General features: G+C 45.9%; 2 non-coding genes across 2 annotated transcripts; both read left to right on the top strand.

Moving 5' to 3' along the window:
• The first annotated feature begins 6,279 nt into the window (after nucleotides 1-6,279).
• Trnap-ugg lies at nucleotides 6,280-6,351 on the top strand. The gene has a single exon. It is a non-coding gene; the product is annotated as a tRNA-Pro (tRNA).
• Nucleotides 6,352-7,317: 966 nt separating this feature from the next.
• Trnap-agg lies at nucleotides 7,318-7,389 on the top strand. Its single transcript has one exon. It is a non-coding gene; the product is annotated as a tRNA-Pro (tRNA).
• The last annotated feature ends 9,970 nt before the right edge of the window (nucleotides 7,390-17,359 follow it).

Here is a 17,359-nt window from a genome sequence, read left to right as displayed (position 1 = left end):
CTGCAGAGTGAAATGCTGTAATCTAGAGAACACTGTTACACAACATTGGCGCAAAACACTGAAATAAAACCTCAAACATTGCACAAGCAGATTTTCTCACTCCAAACTCCCTCCCAAGTGAAAATCGAAAAACAAAGTCTGTGTGTGCTGTTCACTCTTCCTGGGATTGAGTCAACAAATATCTCCTACCAGTTAGGGAACCAAGGACAGCTCAGGGTGAGTGATTCCACCAAAGCCCAACTTGGTAACCAATTAGTGTATTGGGCTTGCTTAACAAGAGTGAGGAAGGGGTTACTTTGGGCCTCAAGGGTGACCCCAGAACAACTCTGTCACCAACAAAGTCTATACCATCATAATGATGACCTCTGGGAAGTCGCATCACTAAGGACTTTTTTCAGTTAACCTTCATTTCATTATAAATGCTAGCATCTCCCCAGATCCCTTGCAGCTGGCAGGAAGGGGGAGAGGGGCTAGTTGGGAGGGGGTAGAGCTATGACATTTGGAATTCCAGATCCCAAACCTGTGAACTTTCCTCTCTCCTCCTAACTGGAGAACGTCAATAGCTCCTTAGCATTGTCACGGGCCTACCTCTCTCCACTGGTGTGTTTATTTCATTGAGAATGGCAATAGGATGCCCACGTTATACCCACAAGAAAAAGCTACACTACCACATACTGTATTGCACAGACCTCAGGCGTGTGCAGCTAGAGTGATCAGGGTTGAATCTCACGGTGGTTAAAATGTCTTACGTTGCAGTTACTTGGCCACTTGAGTAGTTAGATTTCAAGGGCTCACCCATATTCCCTTCCCGAAGCAATCAGTTTGAGAGGCCCTCATGTTCAGGTTCACTGCTCTGAGGCTCACCTGTCCCTCAAAGGTTTCTAGATCACTTTTTCCATAATATACTGTCATTTCCTCCTTCGCTTAGATCAAGTTGGTTCCCATTCTTTACAAAGTGTCTCATTCAAACTAGTATTAGATAGTGTGCGTAGATTGCTGCATCGGAATCTCCGACAGGAGAATAAAGACTGGGCAGCCTTCTGCACCTGTGTTTCATAACACAGAGAGATGCTCAACAAAACCTGCATCCTATAACCCTGGGCGAGGGGGTTGCCATAGAATGATTTGGAACGGGTCCTGGGCCGCATGGCCAACTGCTGCTTAAGCTATTCTTTTAGCTCACTGGTCAACTCCCATTCTCATGCTTTCTGCTTCTCAATAAACTGTGCCTCTTGGTGTGTTTGTTTCCTTGTTTGTGTGTGTAATGGTCCTGGCTTTATAGACCAGGCTGGCCTTGAACTCACAGAGATCCCCCCCCCACCTCTGCCTCCTCAGTGATGGGATTAAAGGTGTACACCACCACATAGGAAATGACTCTTCCTTTTTCTAACCAAGTGGTTCAACTCTTGGTGTGGTACCCATCCTTAGGTGCACACCTGTACATGGTATTCTCAGCATGAAAACAAAAACACAACTCTCACCTCGAAGGGGATAAAAGGTAATGTATTTTGGAGCCAAACATGAATGACCATGCCCATGGAATTTAAGTTACCCCAAATTCCATATTGCAACATGGGAAGCAATTTCAGGAAGGTTTTTTGGATAACAAAAAAGTTAGACATCAAGACACTTAAAAACAAACAAACAAAAACAAAACAAGCTTTTAACTTATTCTCTAAATTAGATTTATTCATTTTATTTTATGTGTGAGTGTTTTCGTGTGTGTGTGTGTGTGTGTGTGTGTGTGTGTGTGTATGCACACAACACTCATCGTTGGTACCCACCGAGACAAGAAGAGGCCATTAACTGGAGGTACAGATGGTTATGAACCACTGTGGGTGCTGGGTATCAAATCTAGCTCCTTTCTCTCCAAGAGCAAGTGCTCTTAATTGATGCTTTATCTCTCCAGCCTGCCTTTGTACTTCTTTTTTATGTGTATGTGTGCCTGTGTGAGGTTACTAGCTCTACTGGGGTGCAGGAGCCCATAGAGGTCAGAAGAGAGCCCTGGATCCCCCAGAACTGCAGTGGAGACCTCTGTTTACTACCACGTGGGCGCTAGACCCAAACCCTGATTTTCTGCAAGAGCAGTAAGTTCTCCTAACTGCAGAGCCACCTCTCCAGCCCCAGGCCATCTCCTAAACACATGTGGTGGAAACACTCAGTAGGCACACAGCAGGGAACTCTCACCTCTAACTTTCAGATGCTATCAGTGAACATTCTCAGCTTCTGGTTGGGTAGAACCTGGTGTCTGCTAAAGGAACACATTCCTGAAGGTTTTTAATCTGTTAATCAAGGAATGTTAGGTCCAACACAGGTGGGCAAGGAAGGGCTATTTAGGGAGCCTAAATATAGCACAAGATAAATAGTAGTTAGGTTCTGGACCGGCAACATTCCAACCTCCCCAATTACTGAGGCTCTTATCAGTCAGCCTTTGCAGACACAGGTTCTCTCCAAGAAACATCATAGAAGGATGCCTTACTATGGACTGATCCTGCCATTAAAGACCTCTACACATAGTCTGAGTCAGTCCTAGCCGTCCAGACAGACCTCCCAAGACTTTTCTTTACTTTTCTTCCTCCCTCGCTTCCTCTTCTTTTTTGAGGGTCTGACTAGCAGCACTGACTAGCCTTGGACTCAGAGAGAGTCTGCCTGCCTTTGCCTCCCGAGTGCCGAGATTAAAAGTGGAAGTTTCTGGACTGGAGAGATGGCTCAGGGGTTAAAACACTAGCTGCTCTTCTTGAAGTTTCTGGACTGGAGAGATGGCTCAGGGGTTAAAATACTAGCTGCTCTTCTTGAAAGAGGATTAGGTTCCCAGTGTCCACATGGCAGTTTATAACTGTAACGCCAGTTCTGGAGACTCCAGCCCCCTCTTCTGGTATCTATGGGTACTGCATGCATGTGCTGCAAGCACGCATGCATAAAATAAATAATCATTAAAAAGAAAAAAGTGGACTCTACTACTTGGTTCTTTTTCTTTTCTTTTTCTAACAGTTTACTGAGCACAGCACAGGAGGGCGGTAATCTGGGTAGTAACTAGAGTACCTACATGCAACCCCAAAGCTTATCTTTTTATTATTACTGCTATCACTATTATTATCATCATCACCATCATATATCTGGGTGTTTTGTCTGCAGGTATGTCTGCACCACTAGTGTGCCTGGTGCCCACGGAGACCAGAAGAAGGTATCAGAGCCTCTGGAGATGGAGTTACAGACTGTGATGAGCCACCATGTGGGTGCTGGGAATCGAAGCCAGCTTAGTCATCTATCTCCAGCCCTCAAGACTTTTCTTAATGGAGTCACAAATGGTTTCTCATTGGTCACACCTCGCTGTCCTTGCAGAAGATCTCCCTACCCCAAATTCCCTCCCTTGCCCTGTCTGTCAGAGGTGCTTGTCTTTCAGATTCGAATTTCACATCCAGGAAGCCTTTCTGGTTTCCCAGCACGTCCCTCAGCTTCCCTTGGACTCACCACAGCCTTTGGGTTCCGCTTCCCCACCAGCACTGAGTTTCACCTTAGTTTATAGTTGTTGTAATCAGCAGCCTTAAATCTCAGACTCCAAAGTCAGCAAGCAAAGGGGTGGGTGGATGGCATGTGTTCAGAACGGCTACTGGAAATTTCTTAAGAAGGTACTAATTTAAAGAGCAATTTACTGGTCTACACGCTCCTGCAGGATTGAAGGCACGATAGAAAGATCAGACTCCAGCGGGCTGGAGAGATGGTTTAGCATTTAAGAAAACCCACTGCTTTTGCAGAGGGTTTGGGTTGGTCCCCAACACCCACATGGTGGCTCCCAACTGCCTATATAACTCCAGTTCCAGAGGACTTAACATGCTCTTCTAATCTCCTGAGGCATCAGGCACATACATGGTGCCCAGACAAACCACTCATATAAATAAATCATATATATTAATTACATAAGATCTGACTTCACGTAGGGACACTCACATATTAACTGCAAAATCTTCAAGGCAGAGTCACAGGACCCAAAACACCTTAATCCCAGACATGTGATAAGATGCCTGACTCATTTAAATTCTTCCCTCCTTCTCTGAGAGCTCGCAGTTGACCCCGTGTATTCCAGAAGCACTTACAGTGGAACTTTACAATACCTAAAGTAGATTTAAGAATGATTAAGACCCAGACTCTGACAATAAACTGGTTGTTCCATCCCTGGCTCCACCACTTACTGAGACGTACGTAACCTTGCGGAGGCACTTAAGTCACGTGTCTCGTTCCATCGCCACACACGTCTGCAAAAAGGGAATAATAATAAGGCCAAGTTAGTAAGCTTGTTTGAAGGATAAAGTTAGCCAGTCCGGAAAAGTGTCGTACCCTCAAAGCCTGCTCTGTGGCTGTTGTCTTCTGTTGCTCTGTGGCTCTGGCTGTAGCCTGGGACTCAGCCTGTAGCCCACTCAGGTTGACTCAAATTGACAGTCTCCTGGGTGCTGAGATTCATAGGCCTACACCATGCCTTGCCACACCCTTTATATTTTGAATAAAAGTTAAAGGAGTTAATATATACATATATTACACACTTCACACAGGAGTTGATGCTCGGTAGATGCGAGCTAGTATTCCTTGCCCTGCCTGTGTTCTCACCTTCAGCTCCCGGTGGAGAGTAATGGGACCTTTCTCATCTACTTAAAAAGGATTGCATAAAGCCGGGCGATGGTGGCGCACGCCTTTAATCCCAGCACTCGGGAGGCAGAGGTAGGCGGATCTCTGTGAGTTCGAGACCAGCCTGGTCTACAAGAGCTAGTTCCAGGACAGGCTCCAAAGCCACAGAGAAACCCTGTCTCGAAAAACCAAAAAAAAAAAAAAAAAAAGGACTTCCAAAGGTCAACTCCCAGCAACCACGTGGTGGCTCACAACCATCTGTAATGGGATCTGGTGCCCTCTTCTGGCCTGTAGACATACACACAGACAGAACATTGTATACATAATAAATAAATAAATATATTTTTTTAAAGCGTTACATAGCTCGGGCTGGCTTCAAACTCACAGTAGGCCTCCTATCTCAGCCTCCCAAATGCTAGGATTGTCTTAACACCTTTCTAATTCCCAATATTCCTGATTTAGGTAATGTCTTTGTGTGGCGTGTGTGAGAGAGAGATGGCAGAGACAGAAATGGGGACACAGAGAGACACGTAAAGAGAGACAGAGAGGTATGCACGGGTGCCCTCTCCATGCAGGGCACGAGGAGGCCAGAGGCTGGCATCAGGTGTCTTCCACAATCAGATTGCTGTAGCTTATTTTCTGAGACGTGTTCTGCCGCTGACCCTGAAACGTGCTGATTTGGCTAGGCCGGTTGGCCCCGCAGCCGCAGCCGGGAGGATTGTCTACTGTCTCCACCTCCCACTGCCAGCACTGGGCTGCAGGTGTCTTCTGCTGTGCCTGGCTTTTATGCAGATGCAGATGCTAGCGACCGTTTGTGCAGCTAGCACTTTATCCGTGGAGCCCTCTCCCTAGCCCTCAATACCCTTTTGTAGGTCAAAAACAAAAACAAACAACAAACAAACAAAAAACAGGGTTGCTTGCTTTCTAATTGGAGCGTATAACTTGTTATATAATTGCGTCTTTTACATTTATTGTTTATTTGTTTATTTGATGGTGGGGTGGGACTGTGAGCCACAGCTTGCGTGTGGAGGTCAGAGAACAGCTTGCGGGAGTCAGTTCTCTCCTTTCTCAATGGGAGTCCTGGGGTCTAACTCCGGCTTGGCTGCCAGTGCTGTTTCCCCACTGAGCCATCTCACGTCGTGGGTGAGAATGCTGTTAGTTCAGGGAAGCCTGAGGATCGCAGCCCATATTCAGCAAAGGGTAACCACAACCACGGGGAGCTGGATTCTGCTCTTGACTTCCCGGATCAGGTGAGCAGTGACTACACAGAGAAACCCTGTCTCGAAAAACAAAAAGAAAGAAGAAAAAAGAAGAGAGGGAGGGAGGGAGGGAGGGAAGGAGGGAGGGAGGGAGGGAGGGAGGAAGGAAGAGAAAATGTAAATTCGGCGCTTCCCTTTGAGCTTCCTAACACAATCATGCCTGTAAACCCGCCACTTCACCGACAGGTCCGAACACCTGTGCTATACATTAGACAGGCCACTGGAGAATGGAAAAATTGTGGGCTCAGCAGCTCATTCGTGTGTGTTCCAAATTAACACACCCTGGACATTCGAGGTGAATTGTGGAATCCCTAGTAACTACTGAGCTAACAGAATGATTGGGACGACAGTCCTTTTATCTCACTGCTGTGAGGAGGGGAAAGGTACATTCTAGCCTGGTGGCTCGTTGGTCTAGGGGTATGATTCTCGCTTTGGGTGCGAGAGGTCCCGGGTTCAAATCCCGGACGAGCCCGGTGTTTTTATTCGTTTATTTATTTTTTTACTCTCCAACTTCTTGAAAGTAGTTGTGAAGTTCCTCCTGTTGAAGCCCCGGCAAACAGCGAGACAAGTAGAAGAGCGGATAGCCCTTCCATGGGGTTGGCTGGGTGAAGGTCTCGGTTCCTCGCTACCCAAGCCCTAGGAACTCCACAGAAGGAGGGAACTGGTGGTTTTGATCTCCAAAATCCAAAGACCTGTCGGCCCAGATCTGCTGGATGTTTCGAAGACAACGAAACCTGCTTCGGAGAGGGATTTCCAACTCTGGACAGAGTCCATGGTGCCCCAGAGGCGGCTAGGACCCAGCGACTGTCCCGGGGGACGGAGGAGCATCGCAGACTGGGTTGTGCTCTGCTACGTGGTCCACCAGCATCCCCCGTGTGCGCACCCTTTCTTCGGGTCTGAGGCCACGCGTGCGACGAGCGACTTGTCCAGCCCAAAGGGTAGCGGCTCTTAGCATCTGCCTCTAGTCCACACAGGCAGTCGCCTGCTCTCATCTAGGTTTTGGCCTCGCTGGTGGGCGAGACACAACACACAAGCGGGAAATGCTACAGCCGGCTCGCTCTACCCCAGGGTGCGTCGCCGTGGGCTGCCTGGCGCGATCTGGTGTTCTAGGAGGGGCGGCCCAAGGAGGCTCCAGCAGCCGTCTGTCCGGCTCAGTGACTGTGACCTCCAGGGCGGGCTTACACGTGGGCAGCGTGAACTTGCCCGCCAAGAGCCGAGTAGCACCCGCCTGCCAGGACCAAAGTCGCACTCGCAGGCTAGGGCTCCTAACTTTGTCTGTGATGGAGAGGGACCAGAATGATGGAGTTCTTCCGCAACGGCAATCACGGTCTGAATTCACCCTTTCAGGGCGGGTCTGAAATCCGATTCTCCTTCCAACTCAGTACCGCCCTAAGACGCCTGAATGGTCATAAAATGGATCAAGGACGCTAGTCTACGTGGCTCGTTGGTCTAGGGGTATGATTCTCGCTTAGGGTGCGAGAGGTCCCGGGTTCAAATCCCGGACGAGCCCATATTTATATTTCACACAACTAAAAAACTTGTACCAGGATACAGTTTGCTGTTACAATCTCCGGATCTTTAGGAAGACTAGAGCTTTCAAAGACCTAAAATTCTGCTAGTTAGAAAAGAGCAAAGTCGGGGCTGGAGAGATGTCTCAGAGGTTAAGAGCATTACCTGAGTTCAATTCCCAGCCAACCACATGGTGGCTCACAACCATCTGTAATGGGGTCTGGTGCCCTCTTCTGGCCTGCAGGCATACACACAGACAGAATACTGTATACATAATAAATAAATAAATATTTTTTTAAAAAAAGAAGAAAAAAAGAAGAAGAAAAAGCAAAGTCTTACCCTGTGATGGTGGTGTGGTGTCCTCCTTTAATGCCCACACTAGGTAAAGGCAGGCTGATTTCCTAAAAGTTTGAGGCTAACCTGGTCTACAAGTGTTCAAAGACAGTGGGGAAAAACACTTGATCAGAAGCCAAAAATCTAACATTTCCTTGGTTCGGTTGGTTAGGGTTTCTCGGTATAACAATTCTGGCTACCCTAGAACTCCATTTTAGACTAGTCGGGCCTCGAACTCAGAGAGCTCCACCTGCCTCTGCCTCTGGAGTGCTAGGATTGAAGGTGTGTGCCACCACCGCTCGACTTAACATTTTTTTTAAATATTTATTTATTTATTATGTATACAGTATTCTATCTGTGTGTATGCCTGCAGGCCAGAAGAGGGCACCAGACCTCATTACAGATGGTTGTGAGCCACCATGTGGTTGCTGGGAATTGAACTCAGGACCTTTGGAAGAGCAAGCAATGCTCTTAACCACTGAGCCATCTCTCCAGCCCCCTTAACATTTTTTTAAAATTATGTTTTGCCTTACTATTATTAGGGTGAGGGGGTGACGCCACTGGGGAGGTCAAAGAACACCTCAAGGAAGTCGGTTTTCTGTTTCCACCATGTGAGTCGTTGGCGATGGAACTCAGGTGGTCTTCCCAGGGAGGCAGAGTCGATGAGCCTGGAGCCTGAGGACAAAGAGTGGCATGTTAGACCACCAGAGTCTAGGGCTCCAACCCTACAGGAGACTTTATTTAGGTTTGGTCATAGCGGAGAAAACGTGCTGGGGAAAGCTCTTTGGTTGTTGGTTTATTTCTTTATTTTGCGACTCTCAGACATGGAATCCAGGTACTCAAGAGAGTTGGTCAACGGCTGCCTCCTCCAGCAGCTTTTTCTCTTTTAGTCACATTTATGTCACACGTGTGTGCTTGTATGTGAGTGTGTGTGTGCGTACATGTGCATGCACGCGTGTATGTGTGGAAGCCAGTGGAGACTTTCAGGAACTGGCTCTCTCCTTCCAGTTTACCATGTGTGGCCTGGGGATTGAACTCAATCAGCTTGGCAGCAAACTCCTTTAACCAAAGAGCCATTTCAAAGGCCCTGCTTGTTTTGTTTTCGTTTTATTTTAGTTTTTGGTTTCTTGAGACAGGGTTTCTCTATGTAGCCCTAGCAATCTGGAACTCGCTCTGTAGGCCAGGCCTCGAATTCAGAGTTCTGTCTGCCTCTACCTCCCAAGTGCAGGGGTTTAAGGTGGACCACTACAGGCAGGCTCTATTTTTTAAACAGTACAGTGAAATATCACCTGGTACATTTGGGAGTCAGAAAAGTGATTAACTAGTAAGTCATTAAATATATTTTCTTGAAGGAAGAAAAAGGTTCTTTGGAGGTCAAAGCTTTTGCCCAGTACTCTAGTTATGTAATTTGTAAGGCTCGGTGGAAGGTGAATGACAGGGCCCTTCATATAATAACTTAGAGATTAAAAAAATGTTCTGTTTCTTTTGTTTTGATTTTAGGTTTCTCGTTACGGGGTTTCTCTCTGTAGCCCAGGCTGGTCTTGAACTCACAGAGATTCACCTGTCTCTGCCTGAGTGCTGGAATCAAGACAAGTGCCACCATGCCTGGCTTATTTGTTTATTTTTTTAAAGTGTTATTTTTATTTTTGTGTGTGTATCTGCCAGGGTGTGTGTGCGCATGAGGGCTGGTGGCCCCAGAAGCCCAAAGAGGCTGGCCTGATATCCTGGAACTGGTCTTACAGGTGGTTATGAGTCACCCGACAATGCTACAAACTGAACGTAGATCCTCTGGAAGAGCAGCAATTGTTCTTACCCACTGAACCATCTCTCCAACCTTTAGAAGTTTTCAGCCACACCAGACTAGTAAACCAATCAGTGAGCCTTCCAAAGCATGAAGACCTTTGTACGTGCATAGGCTGCATTCCCTTGAGCTATCTCAAAAGGAGTAAAGTCAAGCTGGAGTTTGAAGCACCATACTGGCCTTTGCGCAAGATGATTTGCTTGTGCAAGTTTGTAGCTGGAGGCTTTTCTCGTCCTACTCAGTCACACCGAACCTGTTTCTCTCCCACCCACCTGCTGGTCCCCACAGCCACTTATAAAATAATCATTCAGAGGCTTGATATTGATTGTAATTGCTTGGCCAGTTGCTCAGACGTATTACTGGCTAGCTCTAAGATATATTGACCCAGTTCTAATAATCTGTGTATCGTCACATGACTTCATGGAATTACCTGTTCCTTAGTACATCTTGCTGCTCTAGTAACTTGCTGGCATCCCTTTGACTCTGCCTTCTTTCTCCCTGTATTTCTGCTTAGATTTTAAAATTCTGCCCTGCTATAGACCAAAGCAGCATACAGGACATCCCACATCATAGTTCCATAGCTAGTTCCTCTGGATTGAAACATTCTCTACTAGATGACAGAAAGATAGACGGAGAGTCATAAAACTTAAGAAACCACCTGACAGTGGTGGCCTTTAATCCCAGTATTCGGGAGGCAGAGGCAGGTGGATCTCTGTGATTCAAAGCTACCCTGGTCTACAAGAGTGAGTTCCAGCCGGGCAGTGGTGGCGCACGCCTTTAATCCCAGCACTCAAGAGGCAGAGGCAAGAGAATCTCTGTGAGTTCGAGGCCAGCCTGGTCTACAAGAGCTAGTTCCAGGACAGAAACCAAAAGCTACGGAGAAACCCTGTCTCGAAAATTAAAAAAAAAAAAAAAAAAAAGAGTGAGTTCCAGGACTGGCTCCAGACCTACTGAGAAACCCTGTCTCAAAAATAAATAAATAAATAAATAGCCCTTGAGCTCTAGTGCAGAGCAGACGGCTGGGTATGAGGAGCAGCAGGTGAAAATCAAAGTTCAGCCCACCAAGAGGAAACTCTCTGATGGGTCAGTCTTGGACAGGCAAGACCCCAGACCACAGACCAAAGGCTTCTGCTGTGCCTTTAAACGTGTGCTGCTGTTATCTTTCTCTACTATCTGGCATGGTGTGAACGGGTACCTGTAATGATCCACAGAGATTCCTCCCTAAACTGTACAGTCTAATTGATAATAATAATGTTGGCTTGTACAGAGTTTTGAGAAATAAAAATAAATACAAGAAAATGTAAGTAGCTGCACAGACCGTAGCTCAAGTTAATGATTAAAAAACAAAAAACAATTGAGCTGGGCGGTGGTGGCACACACCTTTAATCCCAGCACTCAGGAGGCAGAGACAGGTAGATCTCTGTGAGTTCGAGGCCAGCCTGGTCTACAGAGTGAGTTCCAGGACTGGCTCCATAGCTACTGAGAGAAACAATTGAGTCCCTGGAGCCAAGCTGACCCTAATTCTCTCGATGCTGAGAGATGCAGCCACAGTATTCGCTGTGCATCCTTAGCTGAAACAAAGCTTTAAATAACTTCACATTGGATCAGATGTTTCGATAATAGTTTTCAGGAGGAAAACCCTAGAAAACAATCTAAAGTTTCCAAGGACATATAGCTGAGGTCAAAAACACAAAGCAGTCCAACTGTTACTAGCTGATGTACTTTCCTTGCTAGGGTTGGTTGATGACCAAAGGTGATGATTAATCCCTTGTACCCATTTCTGCCCTCAATCTCCTGTTATAAAAACTATTGGTGAGCCGGGCGGTGGTGGCGCACGCCTTTAATCCCAGCACTCGGGAGGCAGAGGCAGGCGGATCTCTGTGAGTTCGAGGCCAGCCTGGTCTACAAGAGCTAGTTCCAGGACAGGAACCAAAAGCTACGGAGAAAGTCTGTCTCGAAAAATCAAAAAAAAAAAAAAAAAACCCAAAACTATTGGTGAATGGGTTTGCACCCTAAGTATTTCAAGTAGATCTGATTCTTTTTCATATATAAAAGTTTAGGTTTGTGATTCCTTTAAAATTACGTATAAGATTACCTTTCAAGATAAGTAATAAAGTAATTGCCCTTTTCTTTATAACCGAGAGTGTGAAATGGAAAGGCAGCCATTGTGGACGGGCAAGATGGGAATCCTGTAAACTTCCTGCCCCGATAGACCTTGAAACATCAAGCAGTACTGACTGCCCGCAAATCTGTGCTGAAATGACTGAAACTTTCAAAAAGCTGGAAAGACTAGAAGTTAGCCCAACCCAAAGGCCTTCCTACAGCTTGGTACGTGGCCTGTGGATACAGAGAGCTAAGTCAGGCAGTCACCCCATCTACACCGCTATACCCGACATTGTTCTTTTGCCAGGACAACTGAAAAAGTTGTGGGACCTTTTCATGTAGTGTTGGACCTTGCTAATACTTTATTATTGTTATTGTTGTTTTGTATTCTCTTGGTTGCTGAATTCCCAAGGTCAGTTTGCCTTCAGAGGAGCTTCAGAATACTCATGTAACATTCCCCTCACACATTGTGTATTTGGCAAGGGAAAGAGGCCTCAGGACCTCGTTTTCTTCTCCTGCCTTCTCCTCTTTGTGAAAAAGCTTCACTACATATAGTGTTCGGAAAGACTTACTGGTGTGCACCTCAAGGAACCAGGATGGGCGGTCAGCCCACGCTGCACAAGTACCGAGCCCAGCTATGAAATTCCTAGGAGTGCTGTTCTCCTGTAAAACACACGTCACATCCAACAGCTTAGTTAAAAGGTATTGTGGTTGCTACCAAAATAAAGAAATCAATGGCTCAAGAGGTTACTGCATAAGCTAAGATCCTTGCCAGATCATTTGTGTTAGAAATCACCAGAAGTTCGGGAGACTACAGATAAAAACAACCTGAGCTGTTTGCTTCCAATGGCTTCTAAAAGGATTTGGGTCCCAGGCATGGAAAGGGAAGGAAGCAGTATATAGTACTAGAGCAGCAATTGCTGACGAACATGAGATATTTCTTTCTTTATTTATTTTTTATTGTTTTTATTGAGCTATATATTTTTCTCTGCTCCTCTCCCTTCCTCTCCCACTTCTACCCTCTCTCATGATCCCCACGCTCCCAATTTACCCAGGAGATCTTGTCTTTTTCTACTTCCCATGTAAATTAGATCCACGTATGTCTCTCCTAGGGTCCTCTTTGTTGTCTAGGTTCTCCATGGATGTGAATTGTAGGCTGGTTTTTCTTTGCTTAATGTCTAAAAGCCACTTGTGAGTACATATTATGTTTGTCTTTCTTTTTTTTTTTTTTTTTTTTTAAAATATTTATTTATTTATTATGTATACAATATTCTGTCTGCATGTATGTATGCAGGCCAGAGGAGGGAACCAGACCTCATTACAGATGGTTGTGAGCCACCATGTGGTTGCCAGGAATTGAACTCAGGACCTTTGGAAGAGCAGGCAATGCTCTTAACCACTGAGCCATCTCTCCAGCCCTTATGTTTGTCTTTCTGGGTCTGGGTTACCTCACTCAACATGATGTTTTGTAGATCCATCCATTTGTCCACAAATTTCAAGATGTCGTTATTTTTTTCTGCTGTGTAGTACTCCATTGTGTAAATGTGCCACATTTTCCTTATCCATTCTTTGGTCGAGGGGCATCTAGGTTGTTTCCAGGTTCTGGCTATGACAAGTAATGCTGCTATGAACATAATTGAGTACATGTCCTTGTGGTATGATTGAGCATCCTTTGGGTATATACCTAAAAGTGGTATTGCTGGGTCTTGAGGTAGGTTGTTTCCTAGTTTTCTGAGAAATTGCCATACCCATTTCCAAAGCTGCTGTACCAGTTTGCACTCAAATGAGAGACATTTCAAAAGGTGGGACCTGCTTTCTCAATAACAGTGAAGGCTGCTCATCCGACTGAAAGTCTCCAGCGGCATAGACTCAAACTTGCACAAGGTGGCAGGCATATTTCCAGCGGTGTGGGTGTGGTGTTGGCAAGTCCTAAGGCTGACGCCAAGTGAGCTGCACTAGGGCCAGTGTTTTGTCCAGTTTCTGAACCTCTGCCGGTAACTGACCCGAGAGCTAAGACAGATAAAGTGCGAAGAGAAGCCCCGGCTGTCTGACGATGCCTGCTACATGCAAGGCCTAAGTGCAGCACCCAACAGGACCGGGCCGCTGCTGAAATGCAAATGAACACTGACCCCGTGTGGCTGGAGAGAGAGAGAGAGAGAGAGAGAGAGAGAGAGAGAGAGAGAGAGAGAGAGAGAGAGAGAGAGAGAGAGAGAGAATAGCCAGTGGGCTGAGAGAAGAGCCGCAGGGAAAGCGCCAGTGCGCGGAGGTTTACCCTGTGACAATCTGTATCCACAGCTATTGGGCTATAGTCAAAGGTCTGACTTTATGGATGGCCCAGTGGGGAAAAAAACGGGCACGTGCTGGTTCCACCACCATGGGGACAGCAGATGTCGGAGGGACTACATAACGAGTTCAACCCGAGTCAGTAGATTTCCATATGGCAGCCCATAGCTCACTGAGTTTTGGAAATCAGGAAGCATATGTACTTACCAAACTATAAGCCATCTTCCCCCACAGACAGCTGGAGGCTCGTTGCTACGCTTCTCTAAAGTCTGGGAACCGACACAGGCTGGAAAGTAGCAAAAGCTACCAACATTGTCACCAAGTGTTCTGATGTTCGGCATGGTGACCCACAATGTGAGGCATGTTCCAAATCACAGCACTGAGAGATTAGACGGGGCCTGTACAGGTCAGTAAGGATGCAAATGCATGCTCACCTGTGGACACTGCCACAAGCCCATTGAAAACGTTTTTACTTATTTATTGTGCAAGCAGTCAACCGATGAAGCCCATAGGGTCATGTCCAAATCAGACACCCCCCCCCCCCGCCCCGCCCCACCCCGGAGAATGGATAGCAATTAGAGACACTCATTTCACAGCCAATGATGCAAAGGACTGCGTTAAGGACCTCAGGACTAATTGTACTTCCGTTTGTTTTACAACTCTACACAGGCTATATTGATTGAAATAAATAACGGGTAATTGAAACAGAAGTTAAACGGGGTTGAAAGGGTGGCTCAGTGGTTAAGGGCACTTGCTGCTCTTTCAGAGGACCTGGGTCACTTTACAAAACCAACCTCATGCAGTTCACAACTGCTTGTAACTCCAGCTCCACGGTTCCAATGCCTTCTTCTGGTCTATGAAGACACTGAATGCACATGGTGCACATACATACACTCAGGCACACACACATACACTCAGGCACACACACACACACACACACACACACACACACTCACACTCACACACATTAAATAAACAAACATACAAATAAATACAGATTTTTCCTTTCTTTCTTTAGTTTGGTTTTTAGAGTCAGAATTTCTCTGTGTAACAGCTCTGGCTGTTCTGGACCTCACTTTGTAGACCAAGCTGGACCTCACTTTGTAGACCAGGCTGGACCTCACTTTGTAGACCAGGCTGGCCTTGAACTCACAGAGATCTGCCTGCCTCTGCTGGGATTAGAGGCATGCACCACCACCACCTGGCCATAAATAAATATTATTTACTTATTTATTTGGTTTGCTGAGACAGAGTTTCTTTGTGGAACAATACTGGCTGTCCTGGAAGTTCCTTTGTAGACCAGGGTGGCCTCGAACTCACTGAGATCCACCTGCCTCTGCCTTCCAAGTGCTGTGATTAAAGGTGTGTGCCACCACCACCTGGAAAATAGATATTTTTTTAAACCCAACAACTAGAGTGTGAACAAAGGTGTCCTGCACAGGAGGGGAAAGGCTCTCCTCAGGGCTGGTGAGATGGTTGGTGTTTAAAACACTTGCACTAAGCCTGAACACCTGAGTTTCACCCGCTCCCTGGCCCCCCCAGGAGTCATATGATGGAGGGAGAGACTTGGCTCTTATAAGTTGTCCTCTGCTCACCACCCTCATGCACAAACATTAAAAATAAAGAAATGTAATTTTGGGGGATATAAGATCTCACTAAGTAGTCCTGGCTAGTCTGAAACTTTCTTTGTAGACCAGGCTGGCTTCAAACTTGCAAAGATCCACCTGCTTCAGCCTCCTGAATGCTGAGACTAAAGGCTTGAGCCTGGCCATGCCCACCTAATGTCTTTTTTTTTTTTTTGCAGGGAGGGGCAGGATCTTACTATATAGCCCTGGCTGACTTGGAACTGGCTATATAGACCAGACAGCTTTTGCACTGGAGAGCTGCCTGCCTCTCCTCTCTGGTGCCAGCGTGAAAGGTGTGTAAGCTCAGTGCACACTCTTAACTGTTGGACCATGTCACTGCCCCATGGTTTTTAAAAGAAGGACTCCCAGAAGCTATGAGGTTATGGAATGAAAAATGAAAAATCCCTGTACCAGAAGTGGACTTACTGAAAAAAATAAATAAAAAGTAGACTTCCCTGTGGGTTGTCAACCCCTGAGACTCCACATTCAGTAAAGCCGTTGATATTGATTGCATGCCAGAACTAGATGTTAAAGCCCCACTGCAGAAGACAGCACACACTTTTGCTACAGAGCAAGGAGAAATCAAGCTGTGATGGACCTGGAGGCTTTCCTGGTTCTGGAAGACACTACAAGCTGCTGAGCAAAACTGGTTGTTATCAGTCCAACTTAATAATGAACGCCATGTGCTACACTATTGTCTTACTTTGGGTTTCTATTGCTGTGATAAAACATCCTGGCCAGAAACAACCTGGGGAGGAGAGGGTTTATTTCATCTTACAGCCTGTAGTCCATCTTCCTGGGAAGTCAGAGCAGGAACTCAGAGCAGGAGCTGAGTCATGGAGGGGTGCTGCTTACCAGATTGCTCCTCCTATCTTGCTCAGCCTGCTTTATTATACACTCCAGCACCACCATGCCAGGGGTGGCACCAGAGGAAGGAAGGTGAGGGCTGCAGACAAGGATGGAGTGTCGTGTGGTTATTTCCTCCCAATTTAACATCCTCTCCAGGAAGGAGAGGGAACTTCATAAGACTCAGGAATGTCATGAAAGTGGTTTTGTTCTTGGCTGTTCTTGGCTGCATGCTCCAGATGCAAAGCTGCCATCATGAAGAACATTGACAATGGTTCCTCAGACCTCCCTTATAACCTTGTTTTGAAGGGATTAAATATATATCTATTTAATTTAACATATATATATATATATATGCTATTTGCTTCAACAGAAAGCTAAAAAGGTAAATTACCCTAGATTTTTACACTTTTTCATATTTTGACATTGACATATATTCACAATGTAGTACTGAGTGAAAACTCATATTCCACATTGAGGATATGATTAATAGGTAAGAATATTAAAAAGGGGTGCTATAGAGATGCCTCAGCAGTTAATAGTGCCTACTGCTCTTGCAGAGAACTGGGCCTGGTTCCCAGTACCCACACCAGGTATGGTACTCCAGTTCCAGTGGATACAACGCCTCCTTCTGGCTTCCACCAGAACTGTACCTATTAGGTAGACACAGAGACAAGCAGGCACACTTATAAACGTATAAATAAAAAGAAAAAAATAAAATAAAGGAGAGTAGGAAAGATAAGGTTATCTGAGTTTACTTTTCATACTCTTAAATTATTAAATTTCTTTACAAGGAGCATATACAAAGTTTTTTTGAAGGCTGGCAAGGTGGCCCAGTAGGTAGAGGTGCCACCAAGCCTGATGACTTGAATTTGATCCCTGGGGCCCAAATAGTGTAAAGAGAGAATAGATACTAAAAGTTGTCCTCTGACTCCCAGTAGAAGCTATGAAAGATTTGTTTATTACAGTGAAAGTTATAT

The sequence above is a fragment of the Microtus oregoni genome, unplaced genomic scaffold (assembly GCF_018167655.1).
Source record: "Microtus oregoni isolate MIOR12 unplaced genomic scaffold, Mior012 000010F_ref0000083, whole genome shotgun sequence".
NCBI lineage: Eukaryota > Metazoa > Chordata > Mammalia > Rodentia > Cricetidae > Microtus > Microtus oregoni.
This window is presented reverse-complemented; position numbering and strand designations above follow the sequence as displayed.